The sequence below is a fragment of the Pleurodeles waltl genome, chromosome 5, assembly GCF_031143425.1.
Source record: "Pleurodeles waltl isolate 20211129_DDA chromosome 5, aPleWal1.hap1.20221129, whole genome shotgun sequence".
NCBI lineage: Eukaryota > Metazoa > Chordata > Amphibia > Caudata > Salamandridae > Pleurodeles > Pleurodeles waltl.
The window spans coordinates 1423910399-1423927299 of record NC_090444.1 but is presented as its reverse complement, the minus strand read 5'-3'; positions in this window follow the sequence as shown (position 1 = coordinate 1423927299).

Here is a 16901-nt window from a genome sequence, read left to right as displayed (position 1 = left end):
ATCTGCATTTTCTAAATATCACTTATTTCATTACATTCCTTTTGTCCTTGCCTTCTTCCAAGCGGTTAAGGGGTGTACATGTAATGTTTCTGCATCTGTTTGTGTGTATGGTGTTATGGGTGAGGGTGGGGGTGTTGCGTGTTGCGTGTGTGTGTCACTCTCTTTTTCCTCCCCCCTCCACTGTGTGCTAGGTGCAGTACTCACCGTGGTCATCACCGCCGCCTTCTTTGATATTCCTGGTGTATCAGCAGATACACCAGCATCGACAGGACCTGTAGTTTGGGCTCCATGGTGTCCTGGTTCTTCGTTGAGTGTTGAAAGGTGAGTGGTTCCCCTTCAGTGTAGTGTTTTTGATGTCGTTGGTTCCACCCCAGAAAAGCTGGAAGATTGGTGCCTTGTAATAGCGTGGGTGGTACATTGTCTTCCACCTGTCAGCTGGCGGTGACCGCCGCAGTGTTTTTTGCTACCGCCCTGGCGGTCGAAGTGTTAAAGTGGCTGCCTATGTTGGCGGTTTCCACCGTGGTCGTGATCCCATTTTTTTAACCGACGGCCTGTTGGCAATATTACCACCGCTTTATCACCCACCGCCAGGGTTGTAATGAGGGCCCATGTGAAGCAAATGAGGAAGACGTGATACTAATGCAAGGAGGGATATGTTACAGGTACAATGTTCTGCTAAGTATTGCAACCAACAACACACAAACAGATTGCTAAAAGTGTCAGGTCACACCAACCAGGGTATTCCAGTGTACAGAACTAGGCCGTTAAAATGTCTGGACTGTCATAGCCAAGAATGGCTGACTCATATTGTGTCAAGGTAGACATACCAAGGTGCAGCCCCCAGAGCATGGAAGGGAGGGCAAAGTCAGGCATTGCCCTGTAGAACAGGCAAATGGAAAAGTAGATGGTCACACCAGCTTGAGCCTTTTCACTTGCCACACCAAAGAAATCCAACATAACATCAACCGAACTACAGACAGAGGGCAGTACAACAGTCCCTGATCACAAGCCCATCATAATCCAATGACCATGCATCTGGTGGTATGACACAAACATATGTCAGTGTTGTGGCACAGGCACTGTGGCCAGCAATGATGAAACACATCTATAGCAACTTTCAGGTCATACAAGAATAGTGATTAGCCTATGTGAAGGGTAAATGCCTTGCTTGCAAATGATGACAACATATTTTGTGCCCACATGATTACATACTTGATGCAATCGACCCAACACAGCACAATAAACAGGTATCATGTGCACTTCTGACCTAACACCCAAACACTGTTCAAGCTGCCTTGGCACAGGTCTCAATCCATGTCCACTTTGTATGTCAGAACTGCATTAGATACCTGCAATGTCACAACTCTGAAATGCCCACATTAGGATGCCATGGTGAAGGTACCTGTAAAAAGACAAAACAAGTAGTATAGGCTTGAAAACATACCTATTACACAAATCACAAAGCAAGCATCTGGTAAGGAAATTACATTGCATTGAGACTGACAAAAAACAAAGTAGCTACATCAAGGTGGGGATATGTCAAAGGATAACTCTTCAAGCACACTTTAGCAGAATATTGCAGAGTATCTGATCCCTAGTTGTTTCCAAAACACTCAACATCACACATTCTCACAACTACAGTTTTTAGTATAATCGTCACATCACATTACATACTTACACTCATGAAAAGTAGCTATTGATGAGATCTTTCCTCAAGTCAGCTTCTTCCTCTTCACCACTGTAATCCTCACTTGGCATTTCATGCATCTTACTCAGTGGCACTGCAGGTTTCCCCTCTTCTGGGATGTACAGGGTATTTCTCTGCAAGACAATGCTTTGGAGCATGCCACAGTGATCTGACACACTCTCTTGTGTGAGTAGAGGAGGCCTCCACCTGTCTGGACTTCATGAGGCCAAAAGCCCGCTCTACTACCGGCCTTGTTCTTCCATGAACCTCATTGAAGCGGACTTCCCCTGACATAGTAGAATTCTTATTGGTGTCAACAACCAAGGACAGTTTGGGTATGCAGAGTGTCCTGTTAAGGAATGGGACATATGTGCAATAATGAGTCTCTCACTTCATGATTGTAGCTCCAAACACTGCAAACACAAAGATAGGACAGATGTGACTTACCAACCAGCCAGACTCTCTCTGGGTACAGTCGTGACATCTGCTGGGACAGGTGCTGTTCTGCATTATGAAGAAATCCTGGGCTGAACCTGGCTAATGGGCACAGACCTGTGAAATGTATGGGTCCGCCAAACAGACAACTTGCACTTTGATGGAATGGAAGTTCTTTCTGTTGTGGTTTACTTGTTAGTTGGCATGCGGTGGGAGCAAGCCAACATGTGTGTCATCATTGACCCCCACCACATGTGGGAGGTGTGCAAAACCATAAAAGTCAGCCTTCACATGGGCTAAATCCTGACGTCGGGGAAACTGGATGTAGCTCTTCAGGTGTTTCAACATTGCTGAGAGGACATCCTTCAACACCAGACTGAACATAGGTTGGGACATGACAGGTGACAGAGCCACACTATGTTGGAAGGATCCTGTGGCTAGGAAGTGCAATACTGACATGACTTGTACAATGGGTGGTATGCTGGTTGGATATGTAATAGCTGGCTCCAACTGACGACATAAGTCCAATAATGTTTGCCGATTCTTACGGTAAAGGGGGATTATGTGGCATTCTTCCATGGCTCAACTTTCTGGCAGTGGACGGTAGACAGGAGGTTGTCGCATCCTCCTTCTCCTTCGATATCTAAGTATGGCAAGATATGATTTCTAACATCAGCCATTCTGTCCACAGCAACATTCATGATACATGTCAATGATATCATGTGATAAGGCATTTCAGAAGGGATAGACATGGCAACCAGTAAACATCACCTGCAAATAAGGGTCACTTGTGACCCCCAAGGTTTTCCTTTCCTCACATGTGTACAGAACATGTATCTGGACTAAACTCAAAAATGTGCAACACAATTGTCCCTCAAAATGTGGATGGATATCCCAACCACCAAAATGACCATTGGCGGGTGAGGAGCATGCCTCACAGTCAGGGCCGGCCTTAGCACAGACGGCACCCTGTGCAACAATGTTTGTTGGCACCCTCCAATGACCACCTACGCCATGTTTTCCCTCACAACCACCTTGTAACAATGGCACTCAAGCCTCCATAAATTCTCTCTCTGAGAAGCATTTAATTAGCTTTGTAGCATCACTCATTTCAGTGTAGGGTGTCAGAGCATATTATATTGCACACACATTACACAGAGACAATCAGTCATAAGTTTGCAAATCAGTGTATAAGAAATGTTACATAAGACAGAGCACTAAAAGATGTAGGAGTCATACTGGTAGGTTGTATAGAGTAGGAGTGCTTAGTCTGGAGAATCACAAACTCATAATAATTTTAAACATAACACCATGGTTGGGAGTTCTTTTTAATAATAAGAATTGATTTGTTCCAAAATGAACTCTTTAGGATAATGAAAGACTGGGAACAAAATAATAATGCTCTAATCTGTACTTTGAGGAAAGCATGCAGTTTTTTGATGATTGTTAATAGCTTACTGTTCTACACTAAGATTTTAACTTATAAACTATAAGGAACTAAAGGACCTCTCTGACAAAAAGGCCCATTTGTGTCATATGCACTTTGTGATCTAGAGGGTACATGTTCTTTGTAGGAGACATATTAACCCACTGTGCTACCTTAAAACATCCACTAGAAAAAACTACAAACTCTCTCCAGGAAGAACATTGTCCTCCAGAGTTATCCTGACATTTTTATTGTTGCCTGAAGATTCCTGGAGGCAAGGAATGCTACAGCAAAGGCTTTTAAAACTATAATGTAGTTGCAAACACAGCACCCCCTCCCAAAGTCAGCACCCAGTGTGGTGGCACTGGTCGCACCGCCCAGGAGCCGGCCCTGCCCACTCTCAAATGCCATCTGTACCCTGTAATATACTACAATGGTGTTTGATTAGTCGGACTTACATGACAAGACAGGAGAGCCATGTTTGTGAGCTCAAAAAATTTTCAGAGGTGTGATGCAGTTTGGGAAGCTCAATACCTCATTTCAGGCCTATAAATTGGCAGCTGTCTGACCTACTCCACAGGACATTAGGGAACCGCCCATGACCACTGGTGGAAGCCGTCATTCTGGTAGTCGCTTGCAGCCAGGGTGGACACAGCCGTAGGCTAATATTGTTGCCAGTGGTGGTTGCAGGCCAATGGCTGTGTCTCCCGCCAGGTACGACTGCATGTGTAGCAGACGTGACTGCCATGTTCTGCAGATTCACTCACTTGACTCCTGACACTGCTGCCAGCAAGATCTCCACTACCTGAACTACTGTGCACCACCTCTGGGAGCAATCTTGCCACATCCAACAGGTGATAGGGTCACTGCCTTCTCTCCAGAGGATCTGGAGAGGCTAGTGGATGAGGTCCTAAACCTGTATGGACATCTCTATGGTGCACCAAAGTAGCAGGTATGTACCTCATGTGCACAGTTTTCTCTGTACTTCACCATCCTTTCCCTCCTGCCAGGTTGACTGCTCATGTGCTTGTTGTTGCAGTCTGTGTAGTATCAATGGGTTGTTCAATGGGCAGGTATTGGTAGCCAGTGCCATATGTAAAGTTCAATCACATTGTGTTGTTGATTTCTTGGCTTCCTAGATCCTTTTTGTGTTGGATGCACATAACTAGGTGAGCAGACATTACTGCCTGCCACTAACATCTCTTTCCTCATTATTGTTGTAAATGTCAGACAACATATATATGCATGACAGCATGAACTGAGTATGCATGTTATATGAGTCAGCTGAAAGTAATGTGTGCAGTGTGTGTGTGATGCTACAGAGATTTCTTAACACATCTACCCTTGCTAAACTGTTGTTTGCAAAGCATATCATGACTCACTTTGCATCTCAAGTTGCCATACTAACCACATGCCAAATTGCTGTTGGCTACATGATGTACGGTCATGTATGGAAGGGATGATAATGGAGTGTCATGTAGGTTCTGTCAATTCAGCCTGCAGAGACCAGGGCCTGTCAAATGTATCTACCAGTGTGGGTCCTTGTCTAGACTGTGATATAGTCAATGTGGCAATGCAACTGTGGCATTGTGTCCACTCCCTGTACCCCAGCATATCCTGTCATGTGGCCAATATGAGGCTCTGGTGGTAAATGCCCAAAATGCCTTCATTTCTCTGATTATATTAGGAATTGTTACAGAAGTAAGTATTAATCTAAGCAATATGTGCACTTAGCATCATTGTCAATATGTGTCTTTGACTCATGACAGGTCCCTTACTCCTGCAGCCTTGTTGTCAACTTCACACAGGTCAAATTTTTCCTGGACAGGCTTATTGCATAAATGACAAACAGTGCAGACAGTGTAATGATTGCAGGAAGGCCATGATAAGTGAGTCAGTATTTTGGTCACATAGCAGAAACTGTACAACACATGTCTTTGTTTATTGAATGCCATCTCTGCAGTAAGGACATATGTCCATAGGAGTGTTCTGTGGTTCAGGTACATACCAAAGAACCACACCCCCTGAACTGACATGTGCCTGCATTTGCTATGGCACATGGCCACACATTGACAGGGAACACACTTTCTGTACCCACCATGCCAGTCCCTTCATTGTTACTGATGTGTAATGTTTGAGTTTGTACTCTGGCAGCTGCCAGTAGGGACTGTATGCAGAGAGTCATTCTCACAGAGTGTGAATGAGTTGGTCCATTCAAGCCTAAGGAGTTTACCCTTCAGAAGCCACATAGGTGTGATGTCGTTCATAGTAGCTCACATCACAGTCAGGTTGCTGGAGCATGGGCTATATGATGTTACTAAGCTTGCTTAGTCATTGCAGGGCCTGAGCAGGGTGGTGTGTTTGTCTGTAGATGGAGAAATATATGTATGTAGTCATGTCCCTGTTCTTATTGGCTTGTATGTGTCACACTTGGGGGGTATTGACTGACAGGAAAGTCCTAGCTTGATGTTACTGACGTGACTCAGCAACTTGTGATGAAACTGGTGATCGATATTCTCTTGATTGCTCTTATGCTTCCCTGCAGGTCAATGCCCATCAAAAGAAGGGTTTATGGAGAGCCATCACCAAGAAGGTGGGGAGCCTAGGTGTCCACATCCGGTCAGAGTGCCCACTACAGGAAAAGGTGGGTGGACCTGAGATGCTGGGCCCGGAAGATCGCTGAGCTCCAGCGGATGTCTTCCCAATGTGGGTGTGATGCCCATTGGACCAAGACCCCATAATGGCCTGCATTCTAGTGGCGGCATTTCTAGAGGTTGATGGGCATTTGTGGGCAGCACAGCAGCCAGAAGGAGGTGAGTACAGGGCATATTTCTGCATTTCACATTGCCAAGTGAATGAGTTAGGTTCTGAATGCTCCCCCTGACAAATAGGGATGAGCCATGTGTTACACAGTAGATGAGTGATTGCTTGTGTACACATTTCATGTGGTGCATACTGATATTTCTTGCATATTGGCCCAGACACCTAGGACACAGCTGGGTAGAATCCACAAACCACGTGCTCTGCAGGGACAACCTATGGCAGGGTATATTGATCAAACAACTATTGTTTGTTGTTGTAGTATGTGTAATTTCTATGCAACATACTACTACTCCTAAATGTTACAGGCCAAAGATAAGTAGGTGATCGATCACTGTCCTGAGCCATGTGTCTAGGTAAATGTGTATATAGGCATCTGCCACCCAGAGGCTCGTTGCCTTCAGCATATGATGGGTGCTGCTGCCTCACTGCAGTCTGTAATGTTAAGATATCCAACATACAGGTGACAGAGCTTACATTGTTTTCTGGATGCAGCTATAGCTCCGTACATTTCCTTGGTATGTGGGGAATGTCCACTGACAAGATTTATGTGCCACCACTGTTGCCAACATTGCTTGTCAGCATGTGTCACTTTTTCTTTTGAAAAACATTTGCAAGCTGCTGGTTCATGCATGATCTACCTGTGTTGTTGGAATGATGTCTATATTCCCTCAAATATATGTGCATGGCAAACTGCTTGTGGAATAGTACATTTACAATGTGGGGTACATTTCATGTTGTGCCATAGATAGGAGTGTGTCACCATTAACATTGTACAACTGCAGTACCAAAGAGGGACATGATAGGTAGGCCTAGAGTTTAGCGTTACAGTGTGAATATCCATGCCCTTGATGTGACATCATGTGGAAAGCGAACTGCACATGTGTAATGGGGAAGGTGTGTGCCCTGACTGCTGGCCAGCATCATGGAGTGGCTTGCAGCTATGTTGAAATCACTTGTGTTTGGGTACAAGCAGTCATCCACAGACAGGCATCTGGGCCTGCATGACCATAATGGAGACAATGATGTAGCTTCCAATTGGGCAACATGTGGAGGACCTTCAACAAGTACTTGCAAATCTCAGGGCCTTGCCAACATCCAAGGGACTAATGGTGTCTACTGATGCATTCAGACGATGTCAATGTAAGGGTTGCAGACATTTGTGATGATTACCCTGGAGCTTGCTGATTCATTTTGTTGTGGATTTTGGGGACATATCTCCCTGACATATTGCACATGATGTCTACAATGTCCATTTCCATGCCACATGTGTGGCCTATCTGAGCAACATTTATACTGCTTCCATGACTCTATTGTGACAAATATCACTTGGTGGAGTGTGCATTATTGATATGTGTCCAGTGTGTCATGGATATTTCCACAGCCTTCTCCTTCTCCAAGCCATTTTACTTTTGTCATCAACATGGCAGGATTTTGTATCATCATTTTTTATTGTTGGGTCATTATGTATGTGACAAATAGATGTGTGCATGACCTAGTGTGGGATCTGTGGGAATGCATTTGGTTTTGGCCTACTATTGTATGCCAACAGGTAATTGAGGTCTGCCCCATGGGACAAAGGTTTGAGGGTGGTGGTGTCTCCTACTTGTTGAATGGTTATTGTGATTGCACAGCTTCAGACATGCAACTGTAGTTGTCCGAGATCCTGATTTTCCTGTGGAAACTGTTGACAGTTCATATGGTATGCATGCATACTGGGACCTACTTGATATCCTGGTATTGTTTGGTAGCCACAACTGTTGTTCAACTGTGATCATGGACATGTGATGACCCTATTTCTCTTGGTATTTGCCGCATCAGCACTGGCAAGCAAAGGAGATAGGACAAAGGTGAATGGGGAAGCATCTGGCCACGGAACCTCGGGTCAAGACCCCACTGTCACAGAGGGACCCAGCGGCCTGGAGGGCAAGGTGAATGCCACAGGAGAGCCCGGAACATTCTCATCATCATCATCTTATTCTTCCTACAGTAGACACTCCCTAGATGTGGCGACCCATCAAGCCATTTCCCTGTACCATCTTTGTCTGCCAACCCAGTTCTATCGCCACCCTTCCTGTTGCTCCCCACCCAGTTGGCCGTGCCCACTCACCCAAGAGGGTGGGTGTCTCCTTTGCCACAGACGCCTCCGCCCCAGCCCCTGTTACGCCTGCTGCCCTAAGGGAGGAGGCTATTGACCTCCTAATATGTATCTCTGTGGGTCAGTCAGCCATTGTGAATGCCATCCAGGGATTGGCAACTCAGCTATTCCTGGAAAACACTCATAGTTCAATGGCTGGCCTACAGAGATCTTTTCAGGCTCTGGCCTCCTCACTGATGGCAGCCAGTCACCCCCCACCTTCCGTCCACCCTCCACCTCCCTCTTCCCAATCCAAATCTCCCCGTTCCCTTCCTACCCAAAGCACACAGACAGATCCACATGCATCCACATCAACACACAAGACCAGCACACACAAACACAAGTACCACCAAACACACCAGCATGCAAGAAAACAAGAGCCACCCACAGACACAGCAACAGTCACCACTTCCCCAGACACCACACCACCACCAGCATTAGACACACACCATCCAATATACCCACATGCTCCACACCAACAGTCAGTGACACACCCACCACAACCAGCATACCCTTAGACACTACCCCAACAGATCCCCAGACATCCATCACAGGCACCATACCTGCAGACACTACAACAACAGCCACACAGTCATCCGCCACATCCAGCATACCTGCAGTCACCACTCAAACAGTCACACACACATTCAGCACCCCATACCCAGCACCTCCACCTCCCACACTACCAAGATACACAAACACACTCACTCACCTACCCAACAGACACCCAGCAACATAAACATACCTCCCAGAAGCATGCACCCACATCATTCACACCAACCCAGCAGACAACCACTCCCTCGACCTCCTAATCCCGACCCCCTTCTGAAGACCGTCCCTGTGTCCCTAATAGAAATTTTATGTTTCACCTTAACCTTTCTCCTGTTCCCTCCACCCACTGTACCAAACCTAAGAGGCTTCCACCCACCTTCCAGCCCCTCCCTTTCACCTCCACGGTCTCCCCTGCAAGCATCCATACCTCTCCCCCAAAGAAGAAGCCCACGCCTCCTAATAAGCAGTCCACCCCTCCCAAACCAAACCCCCATCCCAAATCCGTCCCTGAGGTGCCTACCTGCCCACTTGATGCCCCTTCCTGTGGAGGTTCCATGGCGGTTGGGAGCCAAGTGTTGGCACCATGCTGTGCTATTATGGGCAAATACATGTACTAGCCAATGGCCTTGGACTATTTGAATTTGGATGTTTCAATGAACCCAAATAGTTGTCTTTTTTTAGGTACATATTTGTCCTGCAATTCCTTTTCTACCTTAATGTTGTTCCTGACTGACTTGTGTTGTCTGCCTACAGTTATTTGTGTTTCAATCTGCTTGTTGTTCCTTTTGCTGTTGTTTGCAGTATCTGATGTTGTGGGCAGTGCTGGTGCCCCCCCAGACAAGGGTATATGTTGTGTGTATGGATATGAGGATGAACATGCAATGGTGGTGTCATGGCATTGTGTACTGCTTGTTATAGTAATTAATCTTGGCTGTTCAGTATAAAAATGTATGGTGTTAGACATGTCCCCCTGATATGAATCATGTAGTCATCATCATCATCAATTTACTTTATTCGGTACAAAATAGACCATAAAAGACATCCAATAAATACAAACCTACAAATTTCATGATCATTAAATTGATAAAAACATTATTGATACATATTTCGAATTCCAAAAGCAGCATATATATAAAATTTAACACAGCCTGTATTATGTCTACATTTCCCAAGTTATGTAAATAAAGGTAAGCAAGCTGGGTAGTTAGATAAAAATAACAGACGTAAAAACCTTTTTCTTGGGATATCATAGAAAGTGCAAAAGAGTATAAAGTGCTTTGGGATGTCTTTCCATTGCAGCATCATGGTGGAAGATTCTTAAACCAAGTTCCACGTGTAGGAAATGCTACCAAGTAATGTAATGTATTCAGGCGTAACCTAGTAAGTAAGAACCTATGTCGCTCAAGGCTGATAGTAGTCAAATATAACATTGGGTGCGATTGCTGTATCTGGTTCCTCGCCTGGATTCTATCTGTAGCCAAAATCGGCTCCAAGTCATACATTTTCTGCCAATATATTTCCTTTACCTTTTTGATATTCCGCCTTGTCAGAAGGTCCGGCTTAAAAAAAAACTCCCCTAGTCCTAAAGAAAGAAGAGAGGAGTGGACATATCTGAGCCATGGTATGTCCAATGGTCGTGATAATAAAAGGCAATCCTGTATCACCCTTCTACATAAAAAAGCTTCTGGTTTTGACCAAATTTTTATCCATAATAATATGGGTTTGAGCTTTATATAGCTGGATATGCATCTCAGACCTACTTCTTCGTGGCAGAACGTTACTGAAGTTGATTGCGGGACTGCTAATAGCCTTCTTAAAAACTTAGTTTCTACAATCTGGAGGCTCGAGCATTCAGCATATCCCCAAACCCCAGCTCCAAATGTCGTGATAGAAAGACATTTGCTAGAAAAGACAGTCATCATCTCTTTTACAGGTTTGTGTCGCAACCTTTTCGCAAATCTAAAAACTGCTTCTATGGCTTTCTGAAACTGTACTGAACGTATATTTACTAAAAATTTCCAATTAAATTCTACATCAGTGGGAACGCCCAGGTGAGTGAAATGTGGGACCTTAAGTATTTCTTCCCCATCCAAAACATTTTTTTAGTTTTTGCTAGCTTTGGTCCAGTCTTCATCACAAATGATTTAGATCTATTGATTTTAAGACCAAGATCTCGCATGAATGTATTAAAAGCATTCAATAAAATCTGGAGACCATTTGCTGTCCTTGAAATGAGTACAGCATCATCTGCATACAATAATACTGGGATTGTGGAGTTATTAATAATTGGCAGATCCTTCCCCAGTTCACAGAGAGATCTCTCTAGCCCATTTATATAAAGAAGAAAAAGAAAGGGGGCCAGCACACAACCCTGTCTAACCCCCTTTAGTGAGGGGAACTTCTCTGTTAAACCACCCTCCTGAGAGTAGCGAACTCAAACTGATGTACAAGCACGAAGTCTGCTAAGTAGGACGATTATATCTTTGTCCACCCCCATATTTAACATGACCGTCCACAGTTTCTCTCTATTGACTGTGTCGAAGCACAAGACAAATCCATAAATGCTAAATGTACACAACCCTTTTTGACTTTCGTATATTTTTGGACTATAAGAGTCAGGGTAAATGTTTGTTCTACTGTACCCAACCCAGGTCGAAAGCCAAATTGCACTTCCGAAAGACAGTGAGATTCAGTTGCCCCGTTTTCCAACTTATTTAAGATCACTCGACCTAAGATTTTAACTGAACTGTCCAACAGAGAAATTGGTCAGTAGCATAAAGGATCTGCCCTGTTCCCCTTCTTAAAAATCGGGACGATAATCGCCTCTCTCCAAGTGTCTACTAGTGGGCCTGCGTTAACAGATCTCAAAACGTTGGTGAGCAATGGCCCTCAAAAATCTGGAAGCGCTTTGTATAAATCAGCAGGAATTTTGTCTGGGCCAGGGGCTTTCTCAGGAGGGCAATCTTGAATAGCCTCTTTTACGTCAGCTACACTTATAGTATTACTAAAAGCCGCACTGATCGAAGCATTTCCTATTGGCATAAGGCAATTCATATCATCTTGTTGGACATTGTTCTCCATTGCAAAAGTTTTTTAAAAATAATCCACCCAGGTTTGAGCTGGAATGACAGTATCCATAGTCATTTCATGCCTATCGTTCAACAGTGGAGAGTTAACCACTCGCCAAAATGCAATTGTGTCTTTATTTTTACTTGCTTCAATCAATTCCTCACAGGCAGACTCGCTTAGTTCAGCCTTCCTAATAGCAAGTACTTCCTTATACCTCTTTCTTGCAATTTTGATTGCTTGTCGATCTTGAGGAGATGCATTAGTTATTGTCTTTAGATGTTTTAGGGATAGGGTACATGCATGATTGAACCATCAAGAGCCTTGTATTTTATTAGTGCCGGAGCACTGTAATTTTTCAGCCATATACTTTGTTAAAGAAAAGAATGCATAGACGATTTTGTGGGGGGCATATCTTCACTCAAAGTTGTCATAACATCTGTCCATTAATTCAACATTAGGGGGGTCATTACGACCTTGGCGGGCGGCGGCAGGCGGTAACCGCCCTGCGGCCGCCAATGCGGCCGCACTCACGCGGCCCCCATTATGACATTCCCGCTGGGCCAGCGGGCGCAAACCAAGTTTGCGCCCGCCAGCCCAGCGGGGATGAGGCCGCAACATAGGAGCCGGCTCCTAATGGAGCCGGCGGTGTTGCGGCCGTGCGACGGGTGCAGTTGCACCCGTCAAGCTTTTCACTGTCTGCCATGCAGACAGTGAAAAGCTGGCCGGGGCCCTGTTAGGGGGCCCCAGGACACCCCTTACCGCCAGCCTCTTCCTGGCCCTTCAAACCGCCAGAAACAGGCTGGCGATAGGGGTGTCATAATCCCCAGGGCAGCGCTGCTTGCAGCGCTGCCCTGGCGGATTATCACCGCCGGGGCTAAAACGGCGGGAAACTGCCGGCCCCAGTGGTGCGACCGCGGCGCTTCCGCCGCGGTCGTAATAGGGCTGGAAGCACCACCAGCCTGTTGGCGGTGCTTCCGTCCTTTTAGCCCTGGCGGTCTCGGACCGCCAGGGTCAAAATGACCCCCTAAATCTTTAAAAAAGCTGATACTATCTATTTTTCCCCATTTAATTGTAAGATCTTTTCAGGCTGAAAACTTCTTATCTGGATGTCATTTCTCTATTCTCTGGTCACTCTTCAAACCCAAGTTTATTTCAGTAGTTAGTGGGGTGTGATCACTAATACAGGTTGGCGTCACCCTAAACTGCCCGACAAAGGGGGTTAATTCTCTGGAATAAATAATCAAATCAATGATGGTGTGAGCATCTCCTCTTATAAATGTTGGTACCCCCTCTGAGACTGATATAGGAAAAAGCAGAGAGTTAGCTGTTATCATACAGTTAAGAGCATTCCCACAAGGAGAATGTTTAAAGTGCTGGATAGGACAATCGTTTTCATCGGGGAGCCCGCAGCAGTCTAGATACTCTGGTTCACACAAATGGGCATTAAAATCACAAACCCATATTATTCTTAGGTCCTTTTTACTAATATTTATTGCCTGATCTATTGTAACGGTTGATGACACAGGTAGGTGTGTGTACTTACGGTTGGTTGCACCCACGGTGGCGTGAATTTTGTGCACCTTTGATGATTAGCGGCAGAACGTGCATGATGGGATCCATGTCTGCACTTGACATGTAAGGCTGCCTGCAGGTGAGTGTCTCCCTTCACAGTCCCATTTCCACCTGCTGGGACTTGGTGGTTGGACTGCAATGATCACATGTCAGTGTGCAACCTCATAATGTGTCTGGCGGCAACAAAGGCTCCACTGGCCTGTTTGCACCTTGTGACTGTGGTGGTCTGTGCTGCCTGGCAGTGCTGGCGAGACCGCAGCGGTCTTTGCTCTATAGGCCCACATGACTCATAATCTGGCGGTCTGACCGGCATCCTGACTGCAGTCAGACTGCTGCTGTGCTGTGGCGGTCGACGGACCACCAAAATCGTAATGAGGCCTTAAGTAGTCAAAGAGTTTGTAAAGTAACAGTATAGATTCTAGTGCCAAGCATATATAATGTACCAGGAGTATTTAATAAGTGAAGTGATATATGTGTGTTGAAGATTAGGAATATCAAAGTGTTAATGATGTTAATACATTTTCACTTGCACTAAATACATATAAGAATCTAAGCTAATCAACATCAGAAGGTGTAAAAGTATGAAGTTGGATGTTGTTATATTGCCTGTATGAAGAGAGTTTAATAAATGTTTCAGTGGTCACTCACATCTTGCTACATTTCAATTTCAGGAACATCAGCTGTATACCATGCATACCAAGAGTTGGTTAAATGGAGATATCATGAAAGTGTATCCTTTCATTGTTGAATGAAGAGTGCATTGTGTCCTTTGGATCCAGAGTAAAGGGGGATGCTTTCTGACAGTGGGCTTCTGCTGCTGCCACTTTTAGAACTTGATTGTCAACTTTATATATATTCCAATACAAAATGTATGCTAGACTTAGAAGCATTTGCCATCCTTGTTTGCTGCCTCTTTTCTTAGCAATGTCTTACTTGAAAAGTATTGATGAATGTGTTGTATTCTCGAATGCAGGAAATATGTATAGATGAGAAAAGGATCATTTCTACAACTTTTCACAAGTTGAGCTTTAAAAAGTAACTGGGAGAATTGAAAAATTTAATTTGATTAAGAGCCTGATTTAGAGTTTGGCGAACGGTTTAATATTGGTCAGGGCAACAAAGTACTTTACTTCATCGCCCTACCAGACAGTCCATCCACCAGATTTAGAGATGTTTGCAGGCCAGACAGACATATCTCTACATTGAAAGGAACCTCAGTCATGGCAAAAAGCCTAATCTACTAGAATAGCCAACCTTAGCTTTGCATCAAAAACTAATGATTCCTTGAAGCAGACATTTACAAGAGGAAATTTGATTATTTCTACAAAAACCCACATTGGATGTGTGCAGCACCATACAGCACACATCAAATGTGTGAGATTCTACTGCATTTATCTAGGCTTAGGAATTTGTACTTGTCGAGCATGGCTGATGTACAAATCCTATGCTAGACAGCACACGCTCACCTCTGCACCAAGGAGCGAGGCTGTGTCTTGCAAGGCAGCCTGTTTGTGCGTCAGCGGTAAGCATCTCAGCACAGGAGAACAGTGTTAGTAGATATAGTTCTGCTCGGTGTTTTATCCTCTGGCAACACCGATCAGCAAATTTATTTACTATTCTCTTTTGTGAAAAATGTGCAAAGTTGGTAAAACTAACTCGCATAGGCACCTGCTTTCTGCACCTCAGGTCAACTTTGGTGATACAGAAGGGGCTGCAGGCACTTATATGCTCTCGTCTGTAATACAGATAGCACGATCACACGTAGTACCATAGCAATCTGAAAGGGCCTGTTCCTCATTTGAATTGAGGAGTAGACACATGCAAATGATGAAACACTTTGCCTGCCTACTCCACTCTGAAGCAGGTACAGAGGCGAAATAACTGTCATTGGGTGCACTTACAGTATGCCACAAAGAGCTGAATCACAGACATTGTTCCTCTTGTGGGCGCACCTCAGGATAGGTCCAGCCGTTATAAGGGACCCTAGAAACATCACCCACAGGAAGGGAGAGTCACTCACATCATCCGTCTGCAAGAGAATCTCTGTCCCTTTTTGATGTGCAGGCCAGCTGAAGGTTGCACAGTGAAAGGCAGACCATTGGTTTCAGCCGCCCAGCTTTCAATAATGCGCTGCCCCTACTGCAGATCAAAATTTGCCTCTGTTCTGTGGAAAGCGCATTCATTATGATAAGGCGCATCGACCTCGTCTGTAAAATTGACCCAGGAAGAGGTTATACTGTAGATGCTAAAAGTTCAACTGCAATAACGTGTTAATGCCGATACTTTCTTCGCTGTACTACCAGCCGGAAAGAAACTCAAGGCTCATTAATTGATCTGTATGTAAGTCTACAGGTCAGGCGAAAGGTCAAAAGAATATTTGAATAAAGAACTGTAACTGCTGTGTTTGATCTTGTTTTGATATGCTGTCGAGTGTGTTGTGATTGATCAAATCAGCCCTTTGACTAGAGAGTACGACAGGAAATCAGTGCTCCTTGGGGAAGAAGCTCACAACAACAGCTACATAATTCAACACTCAGAATAATGTTAAAATAGATTGGATTTTTTACGGTGCGACGATATTGAAAACCTCTCATGAAAACAAATAAATGTCAATGTATTTCCAACTCAAAATGTATTAAAAATACACATCCAGTGCTGCTCTGCGTAGTGTTAAAGACTAAAAGGCAGCAATATGCAGCGGTCATAAAATGAAAGAAAGTAGATTTTAACCTTTTTCGATGAAAAAAGTGTTTGAAAGAATGCTACTGAACGTTAATTTTATGTAAAGCACCTACAGAGTCCTATTGAGGTGAGACTTAGTCAAAACAATGAACAATATATATAAATGAATCGCTGCTTTCATTTTTTTGCGGTTATTGCTTGTGAAAAGCGTTGAGGAAAATAGAAATAGGTTTCTTGTTTAAACAGTGCTGTAGTCACATGTAGCCCAAGGTTGCGCGCCCTATGCCACAAAGCCTTCTCAACCTATGGGTGGAATAAAGAGGGAATCTATGGGGAATCTATGGGGACTGGGACATGGCAAATTGATATCTTTTTTTTAATGTATTGCATCTGTACTAGGGGTTGGTGAAACTCTCAGAATTTGAGGAGTTACATAAAAACTTAGGCCCTCATTATAACCCTGGTGGTAAAGTCCGCTGACTGCACATACTGAGTCCGTGGTGGAAATTCGCCCACACTTA